A 17,082-nucleotide genomic window follows, 5' to 3' on the forward strand; every position below is an offset into this window, starting at 1 on the left:
TAGTTATTCCGGAAAATTATTTTATTTAAGAAAAATTATACATATAAAAGTCCAAATTTTTTTAACTTCAGAGATATAGGTATTGATTTTAAATTTTAACTGTTTGAATATATTTGTGTACTAAAATATCCGCTACTTAAATTAGGTTCTAAAATTCTCCAACTTACTAGGTTTCAAAATTATTAGAAAGAGGATAACACCCTAGGATGGTCCCTAATGACGTTATAAATTTATCCGGGATATCTTATTTTCTTCCTGAGCTTTGAAATTAATAGACAATGTTTTTTTATAATTCTTATTAATTATTAATTTAAAGTTAAAAAATATATTAAACTACAGGAAATTATATTATATTACTAAAATTATATTATATTATAGCATTAGGTTTCTTATTATTCCTAGTATTCCTTTCTTTCATTTCATTCATTGATTCCATATTGATTAGTAACGGCCAAACTGGCGGTCATGAGGTGATTGTTTCATAATAGATTTTACTTTTTGAGGACTGATTTTAATTTTTTTTTTGTACTATACGTTTTATGGTAGATCTATAGAGGTTTGTTTTGAGTTTAATACTTCAATTTATATATTTTTGTATTACTTTTTTTTATCATATTATATTTTGAACTGGCAATGCAATTATTATAATTATTTATTTACATTTTAAATTTCGTTTCTATTTATGTTGTATTTCTCAAAAACCAAACTCAACTTATCATCATTTTCTTTCGACATCTCATTCACTTTTTTATTATTATTTTTTAACTCCTTTTAATATAAAATATTGTTTATACTTAGCAACTATTGCATTTTGTTTATTTTTATTTCATTTTTCGGTCAATTTGGTTGATTGACTATTATCAATCAATCACCATTTCCTCGCTCTAGATAATTAGTTTAATCGGGAAGTTTTTAGCGCTGTCTCTGATAATCATCATTACGATCACTAAATTAAATGGAAAATAATTGTTATTGTTTAATTAATTATATATCATAACTATAATTACTTTTAGTGGGTTACTTTATGTTATTTAGTGTGCTAAACACGAATCTGAAGTTTTCCAGCAAGAATATTTTAGGGAATATATAAAACATCATAAAAAACTACTAAGTATCACAGTTTGTATGTGTCTATGTATCTTTTAAATACCGGTGAAAATGGAAAACAAAATAGCTCGGAAACTCATACATGAGCGTAATTAAAAAAATCCATTTCTAAGATGTTTCTTATGTATTACAATATTTATAAAATCATAAAACATATACAATACATATAAAAACCTTAAAATAGTGTTGTTGTTAGGCCTTCGATTCATATGGAATCTATCATTTTCTAAAAAAAAAAAAAATGAAATATAAAGTGATGGTAGAAAACTCTAAAATTAGATTTAAAAATCTCCTAAAAATATAGTCTCTCTTTTTCACACATTTAACCACAACTCAGATGTCAGTTTTTTTAACTTGAAATTAATTATTTAAAAATATTATTTGTTTTTTTTAATTTTTTAGTAAACATTGATATCTGTCATTAAATAAATAATAATAACACCTTTACTAAAAAAAGTTGAATACTTAAGAGAAAAAAAGTATTTTTATCTAAGTATTCAAATATATAGGTTTCGTAGTTGTTGGATATGATTTTCATTGTACTCCAGACAAAGGAAAAGATAGGAATAACACGCCCCTTTCCCATCCTGGAAGGTGGAAGCAATAATTTCTTAAAAATTTGTTTCTATGACAAACAAATACGGCAGAAGCTTTTATTATTATTTTTTTAATTTTTTTTTTAATTTAAACTTTATTTATTAAGATCAACATTTTCGATTGTTGATTTTTCTCAACAAAGCAATAAGATGTAATAAAAATATTAGAATGACAATATATTTGGTGATTCTCAATCAGCGGAGAATTTTTAAGTAACACGGGAATTAAATGGTTTTCAAGGATCGTTGTGCATTTATCTTGATTATAATGTCATATCTAGTATGCCTGGAAACATTTTACTCTAGTAGACATGACGAATTGCTATCTTTTACTGCTGTCCTATTTACCATAGAGCACTATCCCTCAGTTGTGCCAGAGCAACATTTTTACATTCGAATACAACTTGACTTTATTTTCATACATTTCTTTGGGTAAAAAGTTTTTCCTGTATTTAGTTCTGAATTGAAGGATCACATAAATTGTATATATGTATATATAGTTGACCGTAAAAATTGATATATAGGAAGATGGTCAGAGTTGCGGTCAAAAGTGAAACAAAAATAGTTTACAACTATTTTATTTTCCAACGTTTCGCCCCACTTTGCAGGGCTTCATCAGGGCTAAAAAGATACAAAATGAAACTATGTTAAGGATAAAATGATAGAAATAAAAATAAAAAGATACAATGAAAAGAATAAAAAAACAAGTAAAAAAAGTAAGTTTTATTTCTATCATTTTATCTTAACATAGTTTCATTTTGTATATTTTTAGCCCTGATGAAGCCCTGCAAAGTGGGGCGAAACGTTGGAAAATAAAATAGTTGTAAACTAATTTTGTTTCACTTGTGACCGCAACCCTGACCATCTTCCTATAGATCACATAAATTATTTTGATTATTTTTTTTATCGTATTATAAGTTATAGGAAATAGAAGTTTCAAAATATTTTCCGGAAAAAAATGTCGGAAAGAAAACCTATAGCTAAAGAAAGAAATAGAAATATTTTAATGGATTCCGGAATTCTGAAATGCTTTGGCTTCCTTTCAGTTCGGAACGTGACGTAGAATTCAATTAAATTTATTTCCAATCAAATCTAATTTACCACAATGAGGTAATGCTTTATTTTCGAGGCATTCTTTTGACTTCTAAAATGGATTGAATCAAAATGAGCCATCATTTTGGCTTTAAAAAGTCTACAAGTTATATTTAGTAATCTATTTTTTTTTTAAATCTTATTGGATTAAAAGAGGATGAATAATTTTTAACATTGTTTTTTATCTTTTAAGGAACTGTAAAATAAATGTATTGATAGATACGCATATGGATACAATTTTCCAAAATAAATGTAAAATAATGCATTATCAGGATGTTTTATTTTTCCTTATCTCTCAGGGGCTATTAAAAGAAATGGTTGGATATGTATCGATTTTTTTTTTCGATACAGGGTCGCAAACAAATATAGATCAAGATCAGTGAGGCACAACGAGCACTTCCCGCGTTCAGTTCAGTCCAGAGTTGTTAGGAACGCTAACAGTTTATAAAAAAAGATTTTCTATGCTGAAGTACAGGCAACGGAGGTAATTAATTATGATGGTAACTTCAGGCAATTAAAACTGGTGTTGAGTTAATTCGATAGGGAACATACTAGACAATGTTCGATAGTCTATTCAATGAGATATTAAAAGAAAAAAGATATTTTTATTTCTCGCACCTGTATTTTCTTTGATCTTTAAAATAAAAACATTTAACTATTTTTACCATCAACGTATGGTATTGTTTTTTAAATTTTAATTAAATTCAATTTTAGTTAAATTAAAATTAACAATTTTTTTAAGGAAAAATCCAAAAGTCTCAAAACCACGGATACGCTATCTGTTAGTATAAAGATGAATCTATGCAAGAAGATTAGCTTTATAATATTAAAAGCAACACATGTATATTCCAATTCCATTACATCCAACAACAATGTGATTAGATATTAATAATGTAAAGTCAATTTTGTAATTACTATACCATGTAATTAATATAGAATTGAGGAAATTGGTTCAATTCACCTAACTCTCAACCTAAACTATTCGTTGAATTACAGCCTCTTAGTGGGACACTATATTAATCCACACCATTAATACTCACATTCCATTTTTTTTCTTTGTATTCAGTTTTTTAAATTTATTTATTAATACTACATAAATAATCTAAATACTAGAAGCTATCAGTATATTTATTTTTTAAATTCAAAACAAATTTCTTTTTTATTTTTCCGCAAGAAGTTTCCTAGATAAGCCACTAATCATAAATAACCAGAACCTCGCCCACCAATCAGGTAAAGTAACTGGAAGAAAATTTCCGGAATGGATACCAATAAATGTCTAAGGCCCTTTGGAAATACGATCCATTTCTCCCAAAGAACACCCTCCGATAGAAAGGCCTAGGCGGAATTTATTATCTCATTATTGGCTTAGAAAACGGTTTCAAACATCTATCTAGGCTATAAAAATAAAAGTTTCAGAGAGTATTTCTATTCTAGTGCTGAAAATATAATCGCCTGATATTTCTTAAGTTCAAAAGAAATTTGTTTTACTCCTTTCCTGGTTCTTTATTCCTGGTCATTTCTGACATTTTTTTTTGTTCATACCCCCTGTAATGATTTTTTTTTATTTATTTTTTTCTGACCTAGAAAATTAAAAAATAACAAATTAAATATATACAAATAAGAAAGGATGTATATAAGCTGACAATATGAATCTTGGTTTGCCAGTGCGACATTATAAGATAAGTTGCCGGGTCCGCTGAAGACGGTGTCATCGACGATGGCATGAGTCTGCCGTGAGCGTACTAGGAATAGGGAGGGGCTATTCCAGCTGGCGTTGAATGATTTTAGTGGGTATTTTGTACGTACATATAGGAGGTATGCTATATGTATAGCTGGGTGTTAAGGATGACTCCATTTCTGACATGCGGGAAGGGAAGGGATTTATCTACAAGTAATCAACCTATTACTAACGAGAGTGTGGGATCAAGTTTTCATTCCATGGGACCGCCACAAAATAAGTCAACTACCCCAGGCAAGATTCGAGCCGAAGTCACAGCAGTTGCGAGGTTACCAATGTAACGACTTAACTCCCTCGGCTACAAATTGCAGTGGTACAAAATACAAATGTAATTAGTTGACTAAACTATTATAACTTTCTAGAAACTCAAACAAATTAATTAACAAAGGATTTGATCACTTTATTTTACTCTAATCTGAACACAAGATCCAATAAGTTCCAAAACATACAAACTGTGTTATATAATATATACTATATCATGGTTGTATATATAGATACTATAAGTTTCAAAAACCTATCAACATTTTTAAAAAGATGTCCATGAATGAGATATATTTAAACGGAAATAAATCACAATATTGAAGCCGAATTATTAAGCTAACATTCGGATTGGAATTTGAACAAATAGATCCTAAGGTTCTCAGATATAGGTTATAAGTAATTTCGGTACTTCATTATGCTTTCGATTATTGGAACCTGATAGAATAAGGCGGGTTTTCTTTGTAGTACTTATAGCAATTTATGTATTGGCATAAATAATTAAATATAAATTGCATCACATTACAAATATTCTTTCATTAATAAAAATATTACATGATATGAGCGAAATACGCAAGAATTAACATTATTTCGGCCGTAAAAACTGCGCTCGCTCAAGAGGTAAGCACACTTACAACGGATTCCTTTCGTTTGAGATAAGGGCCTTATCAAGCAGAAGTTCTTGACAGTGGGAATAGATCCTTTTCAGTTCGCCACTAAATACTTTAAGGTAAACCATCACCACTATCAAAATGACGATGCCAGGATCTGACCTAAATTAACAAGGATTCGTTGGAGGTTTTCTTATGTTTTAAGCAGGCGCAGCGAGCGGAAGACGGCAATTATGGCCTAATTAAAGTAATAATAATTTTATTATTCCCAATAAATTTTGAAAATAATTTAATACGTGAAAAACGATTTAAAAAATAGTACTTATTTGAAAAACAACCACTAATACATAAATTTTTTTTAATTAACAAAAATTAATAACGAAAACACAGAACTTATACTGGGTTACAGGGTAGAATATAACGGAAATGGATAGAACATATGAATGGAGTGATAATACGTAAGTAGATTATTTCAAATATGGTCTACTAGACTTAAGTAATATAATGTTTCTATTTAATACAGAGCATAACGCTACTTACTTAAAATTATTCAATGGAAAGAGAATAAGTAGACTTATTCCAGCGTCTAATAATTTCTAATTAAGAACAACAACATTATACAAACCAATCAACCACCTGTACAATACGAATCTTCTTGACATGACAGTTTTCAGAAGCTCCTTGAGAATCCAACAACGAGCAGATTCCATTCAACGACCAATTAATGAATGAGAGCTCCAACACCGTTCAGCAAATAACCGGAAATCATTTCATCGTCGCTATTTCCTATCCGGAAACTGAACAAATAAGGTTCTCTTAGCCGGAACGAAGAAATTATATGCATGTTAATCTATAAACCTGTAGATTACCTAATTTTTTGGAAACCAAAATAAAAAAAGCGACCGATTAGGATATATTGATTTAGCCATTTCTCAATTGCAAATATAATCCTTTTTCAATTTACATATATAATTTTGGAGCCTAACAGACTAGTCCAAATTATGCTACTTATGAACAAATATTCATATTTTACATGGCCGAACGTAAACAGCGAACGCTGTTTAGGAGAGTTCGGAAGGCATAGCCCTTTTAACTATAAATTTGTCCCAAATGAATAAGCAAGTTACTTAACTTTTCAATTAGATTCGCCCCGCTGCCCACTCCTATCTGGGTCTACCACTAAATACAGACTATGTTATTCTGAAACAGGAAGCTGATAATAGGAATTCGTTTTATGCCTGGCTGGTACTGCTTGGGCGCCAAATTAAATTTTTTTACATATATGTATATATAGTTGACCGTAAAAATTGATATATAAGAAGATGGTCAGGGTTGCGGTCAAAAGAGAAACAAAAATAGTTTACAACTATTTATTTTCCGACGTTTCATCCCACTTTGTAGGGCTTCATCAGGGCTGTTCAAAGGTAAAGGTTGAACAGAAGGTTGAACTGTTCAACCTTTACCTTTGAACAGCCCTGATGAAGTCCTGCAAAGTGGGGCGAAACGTCGGAAAATAAATATTTGTAAACTATTTTTGTTTCTCTTTTGATCGCAACCCTGACCATCTTCTCATATATTAAATTTTTTACACTTTTGAACATCCTAATACAATTCTTTTTTGAATCTTTTCTCCCAAAGCACTAAAGAATTATCAAAATAATTAAAGTTCAAGGATTCTTGTATTAATTGGACTGAGTATTAAAATAATTTATAGGAGAAATTAGAATAATTGATTAATTTAAAATATTTGAAGATGGTTAGGGTTGCGGTAAAAAAAGAACAAATAGTTTTAAACTATTTGTTCTTTTTTTTACCGCAATCCTGACCATCTTCAAATATTTCAATTTTTACTGTCAACTACATATACATATATAGATTAATTTAAAAAATAATCGATTAGGTTTTAAATACTCAAAACGTAAATATCTAAAGATGTATTGTCATTTATTTCTAAAATAAATGATAGGCTTAGGAAAAAAATTCATGGAATCGAATCAATAAATAAAAAAAAACTACTTTGACATAACGATTGAAGAGATTGCCCAAGTTGATCGAGCGTGTATGATTGCAGCCTTAATTTGCCCTAACCTATCATCATTATGATTGTCCTATTCGTATTTTCAAATCATCCTACAATCATTTGTGCTCCGTTGCGGTTCGTGGTTGTCTTTTAATGAATATTTACTAAGCATTCAAACTAGTATTTGTTAATCGCTCTAAGAAAACAAAAAACATAGTTTGTAATTATTATTCCGAACGTTCTACTTAAAATATCAATGATTATTTACGATATTACTCATTTAATTTCAAAACTGATGCTATTCTTTTTCATCACCTCAAATTGGAAGTGCTAAATAAATTATTTGCTTTTTTAAGACAGTCGGTATTGCTCAAATCTATTTTTTAAGTGAATATAGGAACCATTTAAACTACACTGGAGCCCGTATAGTTTATCGGACAAGTATAGAGTTTACTACATGATCCTTTTGATTATAAGTAGCAGTATATAATACAACTGTAGGAATTAAATTCGAAACAGTTTTAAACGACCCTACTAGAGGGTTACAACTAGATGAATTAGTTTGCAATTTGTAAAAAAATAAGACTTAGTTAAACACAAAGTTATTCATATTCAAATCTCCTGTAGTCAGACCTATAGTGCTAGACAGATGCAAATGAAGAGCAACTTATTTGATTATCGAAGGAGAGAATTCGCTTGATGACTTGAGCAAACTTAATTGGAGCATTTAGTCGGCAACTGGGTGAATCTGAGTTGGAACGGTTGTTTACCATCGTACAAGAGTTGCAATATGTGTATTTAGCTTGAGGATGGGGTCGATTTAATAGATGTGTTTTCGACCATTTCCTTAGGTCGAACAAAATTACTAAAATTGTAAATTGGTCATACAAAAAGAGTTTTATATATATTTTTAAAAATTAATATCTCGATAATTATTTAAGATTTCAAAACAAAATTTTATATTGTAAATAAGTATTGCGAATGAACTAAACCAAAAAAAAAGACGTGAAAAATGTGGAACCATTGGTTTCATAGTGAGGTATGGATTGAACCTATATCTTCAAGACTTTTGTAGTGGAGAATAACACAGACTTGACAATTAATTTTAAGGAGTAAAAGTGTTATTAAATGATTTATGCCTAGAGCTACTGATAATTTTTTATAATTTATAATGTTTTTTCAGTATTTAACATATCTCTAACACCTGAGGATTAAGGAAAAATAACCATAATATTCGCATTTTCTCCCATAGTCTCATAGTCTCCCACAGACTAAATACTCCTGAAGGACCTAATATTACAAAAGTGTTTACACATCATTATGGTTTAAAATCATATTTTATGGTTCCAATAATCCACTAGCATAAGCCAACCAAGTTAAAACCTTCATGGGACCCCTCACCAAACCTTATAATGCCAAAAGGCAATCCAAGGTATCCTTCACACCCAGCTATACATATAGCATACCTCCTATATGTACGTACCAAATACCCACTAAAATCTTTACAGGAGGGTATGTATCGTGTAGTATCGTGAGGGGTTGTAATAAAAACAAAATCCCACTACACAGACACAGTTAAGCACAGAACTTTATATCAAATAGGGGCTTTGATTTTTTGAAAAACAAAAAACATCATTATGCACATTTATATTGTCTATATACCAACTTAAACTATCAAATTCTATTGATATAACTTTATTTCATTTTAAGTACAAAGAACCATACCAATGAATCCTTCTATAACAATTTAAAAAAGTGTACATTAATTTTTGATAGAACGATCTTCAAATTAGCGTTATTTCTTCAGTAATTAAATAAATTTTTAATTATACCTAATAGTTTTTTTCATATTGTTCTGATAACCCAAACAATCTTCATGGTTGCTTTTATAATTACAAAAATTACACACAGAACAATATTTTTTTTAAAATGCTTCATAAAGTCTTTATAAATCCAACCAAATATCATTTGCATTAGTAAAACTTATATTAATGATTCTATAAATTCGCGCAATCACTAAAATGACTCAAGTATGTGTTGGTTTAATTATTTATCAATTATAATTCATATTTCATATGTTCAATTTTAGAACATTGATTTTTGCTGGGAAAGTCCCCTTCTTAAGCTTAATAAGACATTGTCTAAGTAATACTTCTTTACTCAGGAGCAAAATTATCATAGATTTACATGTACACTAGCTCGCCGTTTGTTCTAGTTATATTTGCTATAACTTCCATGATTAAAAAAAAAAAAAAAACTGGAATAACTCAACCTTTTTATAATTCACATAAAACTAATAGAACCACATAAATCATGGCTCACTTGATAATTAAAATATTAAAAGAAAATGCCTCAGGTTGAGATACTTCCCTAAGGCTTGGAAACGAGCTATCCTCACCGGGCAAGGTTTTGGAGAAAACTGTTCTTAATTATCTCAAGACTTACTGCTCAGAGGTAGAGCTTATTACACCGGAGCAGATTTGTTTTCAGACCGGCTTCTGCCCAGATCAGCACCTGGCGAAACTACAGGCGAAAGTATGAGAGAAGACTATGAAGAACGAGGAAGTTTGATTCAGTGTCCCAGATGCTGCAGAACAACGAATTCTCAGAACAGATATGCACTCTATTGAGATCATTTCTCAGGCGGTCATTAAGAGTTCGAGTCGTCAAAGTGGTATCCAAAGAGGTCCCACTCACCTGTGGAATACCACAGGGGTCTGTGCTATCTCCAATACTGTTCTCAGTATATACGGCTAAGTATGTCAAGGCTACTGTAGCGGCATAAGCCGATGATATAGCCATCTGCAGTAGATCAATGAATGCAGAGACAGCTCTACGGCAGGAGGAGAAGGCTTGTACGGAAATAACAAAGAAACTGGAAGGGGTGAATATTACAGTCAATCCCAAGAAAATCGCTGTATTATTTTATCCTTCCAGAAGAACAATCGTTCTCTACCTAAAGTCTATAAGATAGCAGGATGCAAGAATAGACCAGCAGGGAGCATATTATATCTAGGGGTCACCCCTGATAGACATCTGACACTAGCTCCCCACTGCAACAAAAAAATCAAGCAAGTCTGGTAGGCTTAATCGCCTGTTAACCTCTCCTAATCGCTCTTCACCTCAAATTAATGATCTATAAGAGTGTGCCTCAGCCAGCCCTGCTCTACGGAGCACCTTTGTTGACCAACAGAGTACCAACAACAGCCAAGAAGTTCCAACACTTTCAGAGCAGTATGATCAGTCAATAGTGAGACATATTTCACTACAAAGAGCAAAGATGGACCACATACACACGGCACTCGACCTACCAACTGTGACAGAATTTATCACGAGGAGGCATATCAATTTTTTTTAATAGCCTCCAGTACAGTACTAACCCACTATTCTGGACTGGACAGACACAAAGATAGCAGGCCCATATGAAAAGACCCAGACTAGACTGAAATCAATTAACTCAACAAACCTTGTTGAGCCCAAACACCATCAGACTGACCCAAACTACTACCCTTTTCCAAAATATCTAATTTCCTCAGCCCCAAATGCATTATCCCAATGCAGAAAAAGAGGCTACTCTCAAACCGTTTTTCTCATAATACATCAATTCGGTGCGTTGGTGATTAGGAAAAAATGCTTCAAATGAAGTAAAAGAAATTAATTTCTTTAATTCTTACTACCCTAATATCAAACCCACCCTATCAACTAGAAAAAAACAGAAGAAGAATATGCCAAAGAAACAATAAATCTTAAATTTTAAATATCAGCAATTTCTTTTGGTCAACAAAATGTTCTTCAATTTAAGTTCTTTAAAGCTAAAGATTCATTTTATAAAGCTACGAACTTTTCATTTGAGATTTATTAAATCTCAGATGAAAAGTTTTAGATAATAATAAATGAGAAAAAATTCTGCCTTTATGATGAAGGTGACCTTTGAAAGCAACCTAAGTAATGTGGGTCAGATCTGCCACCCTCCTTGCACTCTCTTACTAGGAAATTCCCTAGAATCTTCCTTTCCTATTAATTTTCACACCAGGTTGAAAGAAAGGATCTCATTAACGGGATAAATTAGATCTGACAAAGGGCCAACCCCCAACCCCTCAGGCAAATTAAATGTGTTCCATTCATGTTCTTCCACTTGAACCAACAATGTTAACGCATCCACTATTATTAGAGTTGACTTTTCTCAAATAAAATATCAAACTACAAATTAAAAAAAGTTCTTTCTTATTTACATGTTACGTTTATTTTTTTTTTAAATTCTAATTATTTTAAATTATATTTCAATTATTTTTTAAAACACGAACAGGCCAGGAAAATAGAAAATTAGTTAGAAATAAAAATTACATATAATCAAAATGAGACTAACTCTCTTGTCAATTTGTACAAAGTGTTCCAACATAAATTAAGTTTATTGCTTAAAAAGTTGTATTTTTGTTCTATTTCGTACGTTGGTGTCTCCAAATTTCTAGAAATAATAAGTTGGGTTTTTTTTTCTTATTTTGACCATCCACTAACATAAATCGACTGCTATTTTCCTTCAATAATACCGATCAATAAAAGCATTTAGGATTCCGACGATAGTTCACACAATCTACATGAATTACAAAGATCTAACAAACATTTTTTTAATCATTTATTTATTGTTATTTACAACTGTATAACATATATTGCTATGTACTAGTAGCAGATTTACTTGGGATGCCAGGATAATCGCTGAAGGCAATGATCCAAAAATAAATTAATTAATTGATTATAAATTGAGTCCTAAAAAACTATTATTTTAATTGGATTCCTTTCCAAAGGCTGTTTGTGTGTTTACCAGTTTACCAATTAAATACCTTTATAGTCATAAAATGTTCTTACCATTACTTATATAGTATAATAAAGAGTGATATATTGGGTTATATAATAGTATACAAACTACATAAAGAAACTAAGTATTTATTTACAATTTGCTATTATGATTAAAATGGTTCAAAAGATTCAGGTAAAGGTTGCCATAAAATATAAATTATTACATGATTACTTATTAGTTAATTTATACTTATAGCTGCTGATGCCGTGGGATGTAGTGCCGTGGGTGTCTTCTGTTTCATCAGAGATGTCCAGGTCTCCTGGCCTTCGTCAGGTCGGAGTGCATCCTCCTGACTGTGGTCCTTACTCGTCTCAGGCTTCCTGTTGAGTGTTCTCCTCTTCTCTTGTAAATTCCCTCCTGTCTTTTCCTCTCACTTCCCTTTTGGGGCGTTACCTTATTTTTAAATCTCTTCTCTGATTGGTTATCGATGTCCGAAGACTCCCGAGGCAGGCGTCCCCCTCCTCAGGGCCGAGGATGTGTAACAAAGGAAGGGCCTGCAACTGGTTAATTTGATTCTGGTCCCTCGTCACAAGCTATCATTTTTGTTAGAACACTTAAAGGTTAGCCAATCTAATTTTCTCAGGGGCCTCTGGTAATGCGACAAACTTAATACAAATGTTTTCCTATCCGAGGATGCTAAAAGCTTCCCAGAAGGATACCCTGACCAGGTATAGGGCAGATGACGAAACACCTTAATAATACCCCGGATTGTCAATACATAGCAATATACAAGTAAATTTGCTGTAGGTAAGATAGATGATACAAACATGTGGAGAATCTATCCATTGATATAACTCCTAATATTTATACAGAAGATCCGGAGACAATCTTCTTTTCAGACGCCTAGGAGGATTATTACTCATGAAGATCAGTCTTTTGTAAAGGATTGGCAATTTAGACCGTTTGTCTAGTAAATGTTGTAATAGTCGAAATCTTCGAGCAGTTTCTTGTCTTTTTAAAAGGTAATTTAAAAATAATTTTGTTATTACAATTATTATTTTTTAATTATTTACCTTTGTTATTTATAATTATAATTCTTTTAAAGATATCTTTTTCCCGATACTGTTCCCAATATTGTCATTTGGTAAATCAAACTTTTATATAATAACCATATAACGTCTACCAGGGTGATCTAGTGATAAAGAAATATTAAGAAAAAAAACAACTGATGTTTAGTACAACTAGTATGGAAACAAAAAAGATAACAAAAAACAACTAATATGATAAAAATTGGCCTTAATTCTTTATCATTTCTTAATTAACAGTCAAACATTTAATATATTTGTGTTTAAATCATTTTTGCTGAGAAAAGGAGTAAAATAAACAACTTATCTCTTTTTGTGGTGGACAGGTCTCTAATATTAGATCAATCGGAATAAATATTATTACTACTAAATGTATCCTTCGTTTTGTATGACTCATTGAAGTTTAAATTTTTTTTAAATTCCAGCTTCATTATCTCCAAAAGGACAGGACTTATTAATCTGAAATTAACACACCAAACAATGATTTGTAAAATGTTTACGGTAAATGAAATTATGATTTTCACGTTACCGAAGATTAGCAATAAACATATTAACTTTTTATATAACATAAACCATCTTCAGAATGCTGTAACTTTCAGAATTTCAGATCTAAAATATTACAGCATGAAGTTTGAAAAAATATTAAATTCATAAAAAACAAGTTTTTTCTTTTAAATATTTATTCCGGTTGACCTCCTTATAGATACCTTACCAGAACATACCTTGTGATAATCCTTTGGTTGAAAATGGTTTGAAAACTCTTTTGTTTTAATTTGAGCGTTAAATTAAGGACGATTTCAAACATATTAGAAGCAGGAATACATTAAACTTACAATGAATATTGTTTTATCATTATTTTTCAATTATTACTTTTAAAACGGTAGTTGTTGGATCTTCCTAAGCCATGTAGTTATTGAACTACAAGTTTTCAAGCGGAACTATATTTGTGAGCCGTACCTTATGAGGCCCATGGAAAATCCTCGACCGTAGGGAAACCCGCCAAATTTTTAATATCCATCAAAGAGTGATTCATGAGCTTTAAAGCATTGGGATGAACTAATGCTGGAAGCCAACAGAATTTTTTAAAACTTTTTGAGAGTCTGCTGACATTAAAAGATAGAAATTAAAATATAAGTATCCGCCCAGCCCAACCCCTTATAATGCCATATGGCAAAGAAAGGGCACCAGTTACATGTTTATATACTCAGATATACATTACTATTGTTATATATATTTACAATAAAGGAGGTAAGAAAAAAAAATCCGCCAGTATATATTTTTTTTTTTTTTTTAATAAAAAAACTCTCTTAAAATACATACAAACAAAAGAATAAACAAGATGAACACAATCAAACTATCTGTATGAAAAATAAATAAATAAAATAACATAATGATAAGATAATATATAAAATGTTTACGCAATCGACCTGAGGATCCCTGAGCCCACTCTATCCCCCACGTGTGAGGGGTAGAGCAGAGCTCAAAAGATCCCAGCCGCATCACTGGTAATGAGCCAGTGGAGGCTGAGTAAGTGGGCTAAAGCCACAAACACTCAACTTGAGTGGAGAATCTGACTATTGCCAGAACTCCAATTGCGCCAGTATCTAAGTATCTAAACTTTACACAACTATTATTATAAAATAAAGTAAATCGAAATAAATCTCTCTTTCTTATGTTTATAAGAATATATTTCTTAAGGAGTAATAGATGATAAAATATCAGTGTAATTGAGATTAAAATTCATAAAAGTAGAATAAATAAAAGGTAAAACAAAAAATATAGTTCTATATTTAATATTCCTAGAATTTTTTCAAGGGTTGCCTAGAAGAGCACCTTACTGTCCTACTTTTTTGGGCCCATGACCCTCTTTATAACTCCATTCTCCTTTTTCACTCTCGTTGTTTGTTATTTTAACTCAATCGCTTTTTTTGTTTTAATTTATAATTTAGTATAATATTAAGGAGATATAAAGCTGACCTAAATTATACAATATAACTGACTACTCAATTTTTGTGATATAACATAAAATACCAATGCGCCTTGTGATTGTACAGAAGATCAAGTTATTCCCAATTGATACAGAATAGCTTTTGTGATTTGTTACTTTACCTATATGAGAGTAACATGATGAAGACTGTGTTTACTTGGTACTCTATTTTCTTAGCCATAAGGAAAACCGTTTCCTTTTCTTCCTTTGACTTCCTGATGTGGTCGCTTCTGCTTCTTCCACCTCAATCTCATCGCCAGCACAATTTTTACTCTCAATGGTTTCCAAGACTTTCTTCTATATTTCTAGACTGAGAGTTCGTTATGGCTGGTTCAAATAATATTTTATTGAGAGTTAACAGGCACAATAGCCTTGTTTGTATGTTACTTGATTTCCAATCAGGATGAATTTTTTCCACAAAATAAATAATGCATTTACTGCTGCTATATAGATCCAGTTCATAAACAAAACCATTGGCCATCTTTTGTCCTGTCACTTGCAAGTATATTCGCAAACCATATTGTTTGCGGCTCTCCTCTTTTGCGGATTATTTTCTCCTAGTTCAGCTTCGTAGTACATTCAGCGGAAACCTTATGCGGGGAATGCCATGGGAATATTCTCGCATAAGTCTCGGAAGAACCTCAACCGTGTTCTTATTTGGAAAAAGGAACTGTGTAATATAAGGTCCAAGTAAATTTAATGGAAACTAACTCATGTAGTTCAGGATAGTTTCGTGACAAAGGTCGTCGAGCGACTCGAAAACTGGAGAAGTTTTCACTAGGAAAAGAGGTTTTGAGGTCATTAGGGAGCCCCACGGTATTACGAAAGTTGAGTGAGTTACGGAATAGTTTAGTGATTATTTAAATATTCACTTAAATTTGCTGAATATTTAAATAAGTTCGTTTCAGTGCTGAATTTTATTTGAAGAGGTATTTCGCAATATTGAAGTGTACTTTGCGATCAAAACCTGAAATTAATGAAATAAACTTAATAAGCTTATCCATTGATAAAAAATTTGTCTTAAATACTTATTGCTATATTTGCAAATTTCATTTAAAATACTTATTAAACTAATTTGACTTAATGAAACATTTGAATCATTAGCAGCAATAGCGTTATATGTAGCAAGTTTTTGTTAGAATATTTTTACTTACATTTAATTTCATTATGTACATTACACTATGTATTTACGATTCTCTGATAATATTGTTATAACGCTGTATGAAATACAAAGGGCATCATTAATAAAATAAAATAAGACAATATTCCAATCCATTATTTATTTAATATAAGGCAGTATGCATTACAATCAAGTTATTGTAAGATTACCCAAATGTATATCTAATTTAATATTTAAATTTAGAGTTTCTTGGTTAGTGAGATAATTTCAGCTTCAAGTAATAGCTTGAATAACTATAGCTGCTAGCGAGTTAAGTATGATACTTAAAAATATTGTTCACAATTTCTTCTTTTTAAAAAATAAGCTGACCCATCCAATTAAAATAATTAACAAATCTCAACGGCTCGGTGGTCTAGGGGTATGATTCTCGCTTAGGGTGCGAGAGGTCCCGGGTTCAAATCCCGGCCGAGCCCACAATTGTAGTTTTTTTATACTTCTTGTATTTAACTGATATTTACCATAGCTATCAATTCGTTATTTCATTTTATTTAATCTAGTTTATTAATTAACACTAATTTTTTATCAAGTTACATAGTTTGAAATTAAAACCTTGAATATCTAAAAACCAGTTGATAACTAATCAGTCTAAATATGTATTAAGATGTTGATGTAT

At 30.9% G+C, this 17,082-nt stretch overlaps 1 non-coding gene across 1 annotated transcript; it reads left to right on the forward strand.

The window, feature by feature from the left end:
- Positions 1-16,810: 16,810 nt before the first annotated feature.
- Positions 16,811-16,882, forward strand: TRNAP-AGG (transfer RNA proline (anticodon AGG)). Its single transcript has one exon. It is a non-coding gene; the product is annotated as a tRNA-Pro (tRNA).
- Positions 16,883-17,082: the final 200 nt, after the last annotated feature.

The sequence above is a fragment of the Halyomorpha halys genome, unplaced genomic scaffold (assembly GCF_000696795.3).
Source record: "Halyomorpha halys isolate HHAL.00 unplaced genomic scaffold, Hhal_1.1 Scaffold1091.1, whole genome shotgun sequence".
Lineage (NCBI taxonomy): Eukaryota > Metazoa > Arthropoda > Insecta > Hemiptera > Pentatomidae > Halyomorpha > Halyomorpha halys.